This window comes from Siphateles boraxobius, unplaced genomic scaffold, assembly GCF_051911475.1.
Source record: "Siphateles boraxobius isolate OS27281-9 unplaced genomic scaffold, OSU_SipBor_1 3, whole genome shotgun sequence".
Lineage (NCBI taxonomy): Eukaryota > Metazoa > Chordata > Actinopteri > Cypriniformes > Leuciscidae > Siphateles > Siphateles boraxobius.
Window position 1 is genome coordinate 10,236,774 of NW_027508919.1, and position 10,903 is coordinate 10,247,676.

Below are 10,903 nucleotides of genomic sequence, written 5' to 3' on the forward strand. Positions count from 1 at the left end.
AGAAAGAGCACGAGTGAGAGTGGGAGAGGGGTCAAAAAAGTGGAGGAGTGATCAGACCTGAATACAGAGAGAGAAAGGAAGAGAATCTGATGCCATACTGATGCAATGTGTATTTATGAGCAAAAGAGAAATACATTGATAAGACAGCACAGCAGAGCGTTTGAAGTTATCCCACAGCGGTTCAAGTAGGAGAGGCATGATCGGCTACTGAATGAAATAATAAAGACCAGGATCACAGTCATTTTTGCTACAGAAGTGTAATATGCCTTAGAGTTACAAGCTAACAAAAATGTGTGTCCTTTGAGCATTACATATAAAGGTATCTGTGTGAACAATCCATTGCTCTTTGTCAGTGGAATAGATGAAATTGTTAGGGAAGACAGTTGTTATTTACTTTGTCTTTACAGTGTATACGTTTCGATTTCTGTTTGTATTGGCCATTGCTGTAAGTTACTTAAAATAATATGATGGCATTATTTGAATCAATATTTTGGCTCTGACTTGAAGTTTTTTTTTTTTACTTAATAACCATTAGAAACCATTTGATCTACTATTAATTGCAAATAGCCAATCTTGTTACAATATTTTCACTAATTGTCATTCCTCAGACAAATTACACTTAGTACAAATAGCATTGACTAATTAATTTTTAAAGTTTATCGCAAAGGGTGACATTATTTTAACTTTTTCTTTTCTTTTCAGTTTGGTTGTCTTGCAGAGCACAGTAACAAATCTTTGTTAATTCACCCGGCTCTTCTGACTTTTTCCACAAAATGTACAATTTTAAGGACAATCTGACACTTTTCAACAAGAGAAATAACACAGTGGAAACGTTCTCTGTGATTTTCCAGCTGAGTGACTTCAATGCCGATTAAGAGCTGATGTTTTTTGGAAGGGGGTGATCATGTTCTGTGCAAGCTGTTGACAGGTGATGTATTTTGGGAAAGATTATGTCCTCTGGCACCAGGATAATCTTGTATTAGAGGTGATTAAACTCACAGGGGTCCTCTTTCTTCTCCTCGCAGGTGTCCCTGTCATGCCTGATGGGTTTCTGTATAAAATGTGCAAGCCAGCAGGTCTTGGCTGTCGGTCCATTTCGCCGGCACAAAACCAGACAGGGAGGTGGTCCTTTCTCTAGGCATATGAGCGTAAATGACATTACCAGGATGTGATGACAGCCCACAGTCACTAAAATGCTCGGGAGTCAGTTTCTGGTTTCGGGGTAAATATGTTGTCTTATTTATACTTTCTCACTTCACACTTGGGTTCTTCAATTTATTTTCAGTGCCTTGATCAGTCATTCACAGATGCGAAAGCAGCAGTTGATATTGTGACATACTTTGAGGCCTGAAAAGTGCCAAATGATCATGTAGACAAGCAGCAAACATTATTTAAAAGAAAAACGTGAATGCGGCTCTCGCGTCCTGCTGAATTTCTCAACTTATCAGGAGAAAAAAACTTGGCAGGATTCTGAAGGACTTTTCAGGTCACCATTAAGAGTAAATGTAAACAGAAAACATTTTTAGCCCTCGATGAGACCAAGCATATGACCTCGTGAAAATTAAGTCTGAGCTGTCAGAAAAAATTCCTTGGAAATGACCTGTGATTTCAGATGTCCACTTGACCTTTGCCTTTTAGTTTTACAAGCACCATGTGTGCAGCTGGCCTGTTTGACTCTTTTATTTATTTTCAGACTTCGTTTTGCATGCATGCTGTTCCCTGATTGCTATTGTCTAACAGGTGTACACTGAATTCCATATTATCCGATTGCTTAACCACTATACGCACATTCACAGGAACTTTCCAGGAGTGTCACCTTTTGGAGTTGTGAAAGGCACCTTTGCAGCCTGTGACAAAACACATTTAAATCGGGACAGATGGAATTTGTTTCTCCTTTTTTTCTTGCTTGTTTTTCCTCCTTTCTTCTTCATTGCTCCCCCTTTTTTGATCTATTTGTTATGCATGTGGGAGGTTGAGTCTGTTGGCATGAAGACAAAAAACCCAGAAGTTTCCATTTTAATATGGCACAAATAAAGGGCATCACAAGTGCCCACATGGGCACTCGGTATGAATAGAACATGAAGTTTTTAGCATGTTATTGTAGAGGACGCTTAATCTACTGGTTATATGGAGAGACCTTCGCAGCTGACAAACTTGTGAAGTGCCACTCATAAAAACAGGCAGGTGTTATGTGTTTTTGTAAATCTTTGAGTTTTAATACAGGTTTTTATCTGTAATTGTCCATATTTCCTGGGGCTGTATTTAATCGTTTTGCTACAATTTTCAGCTCTGAAAAATGTCTGAAGAATTCTGTTCTGCATTTTATGTGCTAAATCTAACTACTATTGAATTATGGCTTTGACAGAAAACAAGATGGTGAAGCTCTAAACAATTTTGCTTACATCCTAATGTGGTGTAATTTAATACAGAGTGTAACTCAGTCCAATCCATTGTGTACTGTGTGGGTGGTGTAGTAAGTTTAGTATTAAAAATGTGAGTTTTGTGGCTTTAATCCATGTCTGTTAGCTTTGATCCATTTCATATGTTAGTGTACAACTAAAAAGTGATGCATTAACTTTAAAATGACATAAAACATAACATAAAATGAACAGAAGTATGTATTTGAATTAAACATTACATGTTTCATTTTAAAACATTTTTTTAGTCATAAAGTTACGGACACGGTGATGGAAACAATATAACATTGGAGTAAAAAACCAATTAAACAAGTAAAAAAAAAAAAAAAAAAAAAAATAAATATATATATATATATATATATATATATATATATATATATATATATATTCCCCCGAGAAACGTCTAGGGGTTACTAATGTAACTCCTGCTCCCTGAACGTTGAACGTGACTGACTAAAAGGGAATGCAAAGTTTCACATTTTTTGTCAGGGGGAATGCAAAACATTTGAGAGAGAACCATGTTCATCACCATGTCCCTTAAGGGGCTCTGTATCATTTTGCTTTTTCTTAGGTGGAAAATGTAAAAGATGTTAAATCACAGAATAACCTAACCTAAAACACTTCCCAAAGGACATGTGTTTCTAATTATACGTTTTATCTTTTCTCTACCTTTTAGTTTTTGTTCTTGTTTTCTTTCTTCTTCTCCCCTTATATTGTTGTTTGCCTATTATTGTGTTTTGTTTTATATTTGTCGATATGTGCATTTTGTACAATTTATGTATGTATACCACTTGTTCCTGCAATAAAACAAAGAAATATGAAAAAAATAGAAACATAGATCAAAATCAATTTAGACATATGAAAAAATCTGAATAATCACGTATAGGCTAGCCTGAAAAAAAAGTTTTAAGACAAGATTTAAAAACACTAAAAGATTAGTCATGTCTAATCCCAGGGAAGACAATTAAAAAATGTTGTCATGTTCCATTCATTAATTTTAGTAAATGTTATGGAAATAGTATTTTTTAGTTGATGAGAGTGAAAAATTAAACCAGATATTCAAACATTTTATGCATTCATTTAACCATGTTTAATGTTAGCATTTAACTTCGCATCACTTTGTGCAGTTGTAAGTTGTTATATCATGTTCAGGTTGTGTATATTCGATTAATCGCATATGCGATTAATATGATGCATTTGAGTTCCCTTTCAGTCGATAACGTCGGACGTAGTCGACGCGACTGAAATGGGATCACGCTAGGGAGCCTATCATCTTCGAGTACTATTGAACGAGCCAATGTAATTGGCGTGCGTGATTCGCATCACACACTCCGCCCCCGCGGCGCGGGTATAAATACGGAAGTGGATGCACGCACTAGTTGCCTTTCGCTTCGGAGCCGATCGTTTGATGTCTCTGAGAGTGCTGTTGTCTACAACGAGCGAGTGTGTCGGTGTTCTTCAGGAAGACTCTCCCAGTGCTGGTGTTCTACAGCGCGAGTGCAGCGGTGATCGCGAGCTTTGAGCTCTCAACTGCTGTTTTAACAGCAACAAATTTCTAAATGTTTGTGTGTGTTGATGGCTGGTTAGAGGGCGGAAAAGTGAGTGCTTCACTGTTTCAGTTCTCTGTTCAGTGTTGCCGCGGTCATTTCCCTGTGTGCTCCGGCACTGGTGACGGTCCTATTTTCTGAAAGAGCAACACGGGTGCGTTTGCGTCTTTTTCAAGATGTCATTCCGCCCGTGCGTTTCTGGGTGCGGTCGTTCCCTGTCTCTCTCTGATGGTCACAACTGTTGTGTCACGTGTTTGGCTTACAGCACGCTGAGACAGCTTTTGTGGACAGCTCATGTTTTCACTGTGGGAACATGACTGTCGCAGTGTTGAGGGCGAGACTCGCCTTCGTTCGCGGAGAGCGAGTCCCCATTACCATGCCCCACCCTCGGGTGCTGTGTGGGATGGGTGACCGGAGGATAGTGTTGGATGTCCCGCCCGGTAACCATTCCCTGTGGGCTCCTCACTCCTCCCTTCCACTGCAACCACTGGAGCCTCCTGTGTTGTCTGCTGGTCCATCTGTAATGGGTGGGCCAGCGGTTTCACTCGGGGCTCCCCTGGAGGACAGGACGCCGATTGCAGCATCAGAGGGTGAGCTGACTTCTGGAGATGATGACTCGGCTGCATTGTCTCCCTCCGGGAGTTCAATGTTGCCCGAGCCGGATCCAGAATTATCAGCTATGCTGAAACGGGCCGCCGAGGCTGCCGGGCTCGAGTGGAACCTCCACCGTGTCCCGTTCAGTCTCGGTTGGAATCTGGAGTTTGGTATCTTGGGGCGGGCCGCGCTGGTTCTCAGCTCGCCGCCCCAGTGCCTTTCTTTCCCGAAATGCATGGAGAGCTTATCAGGTGGTGAACAGCATCTTTCTCTGCCAGAAACTGCCTGAATAGCTTTTCCCCCTCATTACCCTTGATGGAGGAACGGTGAAGGGTTGCGAGGTGTCCCTCCATTGGAGCGGTCTGTCGACACAGGTGCACCTGTGTCCGGCGGCCGCTGCCTTTTGGGGGGATCCTCGTCTCCCCCCTAAGGCCTGTGAATTTCGTCCGTTCCGACGGGCAGAGCTTACAAAGCCTGTGGGCAAGCCCCTTCCTCTTGCGTGCCATGGCGTTGCTGCAGGCTAGGGCACCCATGGCATGCACGAGGGTAATCCAGACCGTGCGCTCCTAGGTGAGCACCGCACTGCATCCGACCTCACCCTCCGGGGTACGGGTGTCGTAGCGTGCGTGATCGGTCTGGCGATGTCCGCCTTGGTGGTCCAGTAGCGCCTTCGTTGGCTCAGCCTGGGTGGTATGGCGGATGCGGACAAGGTTCGGTTCCTGGTCTCCCCAATTTCCCAGGTTGGGCTGGTCGGCGACGCGGTGGAGAACTGCATCAAACAGTTCTCTGCCGCTCAAGCGCAGACGGAGGTCATCCGGCACATCCTGCCCCGGTGGCCAGCTGCTGCCTCCACCCGCCGCCGGTGGCAGCTCCTCCGCCTGCTCGTCGCCGTGGGCGTTCTCCGGCCGCCGCTCCTGCTGGGCCTCCGCAGCAGCCTCCACCCAGGCCTCAGCAGGGAGCCGGCCGCAGTAGAGACGCCCAGCCCGCTCCAGGCGCTGCCAAGCCAGGTGGCAAGCGACAGCGAAAGCATTCCGGAGCGGGCCGCCCAGGAATGGATGAGATGCTCTTGGAGTGGCACGATCACTCCCTCCCCCCGGGTGAGGGCCGGGTGGAGCCTTTGTTTGTGTGTGTGTCTGTTCCGCCGCTGGCTCCCTAAAAAAAAAAAAAAAAAAAAGCGGAGCAAGCGGTACCCACACTTCAAAGAGAGAGCAATTTCATCTGTTCCTGGGTCCCAAGAGGGCCAGTCTGGCGGGTGTGACCCTGTATAGCCTTACGCCCCTCAGCTCCCCCTTGGTCGCCAGCAGGCAGCTTGGTGCGTTCGAGGACCCGGTCATCCGCCTTCTCACGCGCCCCCTGCCGCTTGTGGAGACAGGTAAGTGTTGCACAGCACACTAACACCACTCTCTCTACTTTGCTGCCCCACCTCAGGCTCGGCTACCCCGCTCAAGTCAGTGATAGTCATCACATTAGGTGTTGAGCAGACGTGCTCCTGAAAATTCATTGATATTCATCACACCGAGTGTTGAGCAGTGCTCCTGACTTGTGCGTGCTTATCTTATCCTGCTGGCGAAGGATTTGATATAGCCGCTCCTCCAGCCGGTACGAAGGCCAGTTGTAAACTCGTTCTTCGTGCTACTAGGTGGTGGGTCGTGACCATCTTGGCCCAAGATTGGTCTGCAGCTTTGACCTGAAAGACATGTGCTTCAGATCTCTACCTCCCGCACCGCAGGCCATCCTGTGTGTTGCGTCTAAGGGTGGAGTATCAGTACAGTGTCCTTCCCCTCGAGTGCTCCAGAGCCCGTTGGGTCTTCAGGTCAACTGGAAGAGAGTAATCTCGCCCACGGGCTGAGTATCTCTTTTCTAGTTTTGGAGAGGTACTCGGTCCAACATGTCTCTCCAATGAGAATGTGTTCAGCTGGTGTTGAAGTGAGAAAGGGTCCCACTGAAAGAACTTTCAGAGGCTCCTGGGGTATATGGTAGTCGCAGCCTTTGGCTCCCTCCATATGTGACCGCTTCAGCGCTAGCTTCACGATCGAGTCCCGAGGTGACCGTGGCAGAGCAGCTCACCCTGTGTGACTATAGTTCATCCCGGTCTGCTGCCAAACCCTCTTCAACAGAGCGGCCATGTACAAAGGGCGTGTTTTAACGGGGGCCTGGGCGACCCCCGACTACACGGGCATTCGTGCCTCGAGTTGTTAGACATTGCGACCGTTGCGCAAGCTTCCCCTGCATGTCACAAACTCACCCGTCACCTCCTCCTTGGAATCAGACGCTTCTGAGGGCGCCTTATTCCACTCCTCCCGCTTACTCAATCGTGCCGCCATCGAGCCTCACGACAGTTATAGCCAGGGCAAGTGGAGACTCCATCCCCTGGGTCCGGCTGGGTCATGACCATTCCGGGGCCGCTCAGTTGCCCCCCCGGTTTTATTTTTCCGCCAGTGTTTGGGTAAACCGAGCGGACTACCCTTGGACAAACACTGGGACTCAGCGGCCCCAGGGGCCCGCAGAAATGCGTTTAACCCCAGTGAGCCTTCTAAAAGTGACTGCGACTCATGGTCGCCTTGCGCCTGCAAGTCAGTGAAATCATCACTCTTCATGTTGAGCAGATTTGCTCCTGAAACTCAGTGAAGTTCATCGCACTCTGGTGTTGAGCAGCAATGCTCCTGTAGCTCAGTGAGTCCATCACAGGTAGCTCAGTGAATTCATCACACGCAGTGCTGAGCAGAAATGCTCCTGGTGCTCAGTGAAGTTCCTCGCACTCAAGTGTTGAGCAGAAATGCTCCTGAAGCTCAGTGAGTTTATCACACTCAGGTGTTGAGCAGTAATGCTCCTGAAGCTCAGTGAACTTGTCACACTCAAGTGCTGAGCAGAAATGCTCCTGTCGCTCAGTGAGGTTCTTCGTACTCAAGTGTTGAGCAGAAATGCTCCTGAAGCTCGGTGAGTTTATCACACTCAGGTGTTGAGCAGGAATGCTCCTGAAGCTCAGTGAACTTGTCACACCCAAGTGCTGAGCAGAAAATGCTCCTGAAGCCCAGTGATCTTCACATGTTGTGTTGAGCAATGCTCCTGTCTTTTTGCGCCCGTCACTTGCACCTACGTGCCATGTCAGGAGAGGAACAGGTCTTCATAGTTGCCCCTTATTGGCCCAACTAGACCTGGTTCCCTTCAACAGCCTTCCTGACTTCCCCTGGAAACTCTTTCGGGGACGGGGCACGATGGCACACGCGTTCTTCCCCCGGAGATTCCGGGCGGTCTTACATCTGAACGCGGAGGTTCAGGTGGCTATCACAAGAACATGTGATAGTTACCATCACTTCTGCGAGCACCCCCTAGTATTGGGTAGCGTGCTTACGCCTTTAGAAGTGGAACCTAGTCGTTGAGTGCGTCTTCTCCCCTGAGGAGATCCTGAAAGCTTTCGATCACTTCAGTGCTCTCTTTCCTGCAAAATGGGTTGCAGTAGGCTGTTTTCCTAAATCACCCTCAAAATGATGTTGCCTCGGTGTTTAAACGACGCTCATCGTGTTGCAGAAGTATGCAGAAGCACGTTCTGATCGTCAGGTTCCTGAGGAGCAAGGTCTTGTAAATCCTTGTGTCCCTCTTTATCCTCTTGGGCCTTGTCCCTGGTGCGACTGCACTGCAGAGACCGCCCCTGAGCCACTGCAGGTAGTGAGTTAAAAATTCTGTTATATCAGTTCTCCTGCTCGCGTGGTCTCTACTAGAGGGTAGGGACTTGCTCGCTTTCGGTCAACGTATTGTGCCTGGAGTCTGGGCCGGCTAACTCTCACAAGCTGAGACCCCGGCTCGGATTGTGCCCAAGGTTCCTACCTCTCCCGTAGTAGGAGCAGGTGGTGAGCCTGCAAGCACTGCCCTGGAGGAGGCAGATCCAGCCCTGGCTTCTCTGTCCGTTCGCTTGGACGTGTACAGAATGCAAGTCATAGACCTCAGACCAGCTCTTCAAATATCTGTTGGAAGTCAGCAGAGAGGGAAGGCTGTTTCCATGCAAAGTTGCACTTAGTGCTTGCCTTCATTTCGGCAAAGATCCGAGATGCAACATGTCCACTTAGGTGTTGAGCTCCTCTATGATGAGTGTAAAGTGCTCCGCCTGGGCGTTGACGATATACTTTGCTAAACAGATTCTAGAGTTGGGGGCTGGACGACACCTAGTTGAACCGCTGCTTCCCATGGGCTCCCTTCTCATGAAGCCAGTTTCACCGTGAGCCCGGTTCAAGTGTCGACTTGCTGCTCCATTCCCCTCCTATGGACTGGATACGTGCGCCTTTCTACTCCAGTTGAGTTCCCTTAAAATTGAACCCTGTTGAGTTCCTCCACACCCCTCCGACGTCGGACGTGCGGAACGTCTGGTGTTAGGCCTACCACTCGTAAGCAGTGTGGAACCTGTGTTAGGCTGGGTCCATATGTTGCGGTCCCTTCGGTGACCCCATGTGTGTATTCTTCCACGATACGGCTCCCTGCGGTGAGCCCGTGTCTTCCCTCGGCAGAGTCTCTCTGCCGTCACTGTCCGGTGTGTCTCCCCCCGTCTTAGGCTGGAGCCACCCCAGTGACATTCCATATGTTAGACTGCCCGGTTTCCGCCCAGTTCATATGTGTATTCTCCACATTTCCTCCCTCGGGTTGGATGTGGCTTCCGCAGCGTCCCTTCCTTCCAACGTACGGGGAACGCTTTCCCAGTGGTCCTGTAGGAACAGCAGTGACTTCCCTGGCCTAAGCCCTGTCCTTCCCCGCGTTAAGTTTACGGGGGCATCAGGAGGCTTTGGTTTAGGCACTGGAAGGTGGCAGCGTTAGTGGCGTGTTCAATGGTTGATCCCATTTCAGTCGCGTCGACTACGTCCGACGTTATCGACTGAAAGGGAACGTCCTGGTTGCGTATGCAACCCACCGTTCCCTGAAGGAGGGAACGGAGGACGTAGTCCCCTTGCCACTACCGCTGGACCACCGCTGACCCCGGGTTACTCTCGGCTCCTCAGCGAAAAGCAACTAGTGCGTGCATCCACTTCCGTATTTATACCCGCGCCGCGGGGGCGGAGTGTGTGATGCGAATCACGCACGCCAATTACATTGGCTCGTTCAATAGTACTCGAAGATGATAGGCTCCCTAGCGTGATCCCATTTCAGTCGCGTCGACTACGTCCTCCGTTCCCTCCTTCAGGGAACGGTGGGTTGCATACGCAACCAGGACGTTATGCGTTGAGTTAATTAACCTTGTAGCAAATCAGTTTATTGGATCATGCACTGTTCAGTTAACACACCTACAGAGGGTCAATATCGACTATGATTAAATTATTTGAAACAGTCACACTGTTATCCCATTGTTAATAACTTGCAGTATTTTTTTTTTCTCTTGTCAAATTTGCTTCTTCTTTAGTAAATAGCATAGCCTATTTTTCAGCTTATCTTCGTTATCATGTTTATTGGCAGAGAATAGCCGCTTGATATGTCCTGCTTCCTTTTTCAGTAGTAAATATGTCAGAATGGGAAAGAAAACTGTACTCATTAAGACATAGGTAGGCCTATAACCAAAGGGTTAAAACTCGCTTGGTCTATTCTTTGGCTATCATCCTTGTGTCCTTGAGCAAAATGATTTTGCACCAGGGGGGCTTTTTTCTGTAACTTAACATGGCAATGTCATGAAAGCAAATCCCACCAGATAACAAATAAAGAATACCACGGCTGTATTCATTGTGTCCAGTGTATTCTTCAGGATAAGCATCTCACATATAAGGCCAGCAGCCATATCACCCTGTAGCCCAAGACTGGTTGCCCACTGAAGCTAAGCAGGGCTGAGCCTGGTTAGTACCTGGATGGGAGACCTCCTGGGAAAATCAGGTTGCTGCTGGAAGAGGTGTTAGTGAGGCCAGCAGGGGGTGCTCATCCTATGGTCTGTCTGGGTCCTAACGCCCCAGTATAGTGATGGGGACACTATACTGTCAAAAAGCACCGTCCTTCAGATGAGACGTTAAACCGAGCTCCTGACTCTCTTTGGTCATAAAAAAAAAACAGGATGTCCTTCGATAAAGAGTAGGGGTGTAACCCCGGCATCCTGGCCAAATTTGCCTCTTGGCCTCTGTCCATCATGGCCTCCTAATCATCCCCATATACTGATTGGCTTTATCACTGTCTCCTCTCCACCAGTAAGCTGGTGTCTGGTGGACGTTCTGGCGCAATATGGCTGCTGTCGCATCATCCAGGTGGATGCTGAACATTGGTGGTGGTTGAGGAGATTCCCCCTTCTATGTAAAGCGCTTTGAGGTCCCAGAAAAAGCGCTATATAAATGTAACGAATTATTATTACTTTTCCAATCAAGGACCAAGTGTACTTTATTGTAA

The 10,903-nt window shown here is 47.6% G+C and overlaps 1 pseudogene; it reads left to right on the plus strand.

Moving 5' to 3' along the window:
• Positions 1-10,298: 10,298 nt before the first annotated feature.
• Positions 10,299-10,415, plus strand: LOC143757130 (5S ribosomal RNA; annotated as a pseudogene).
• The last annotated feature ends 488 nt before the right edge of the window (positions 10,416-10,903 follow it).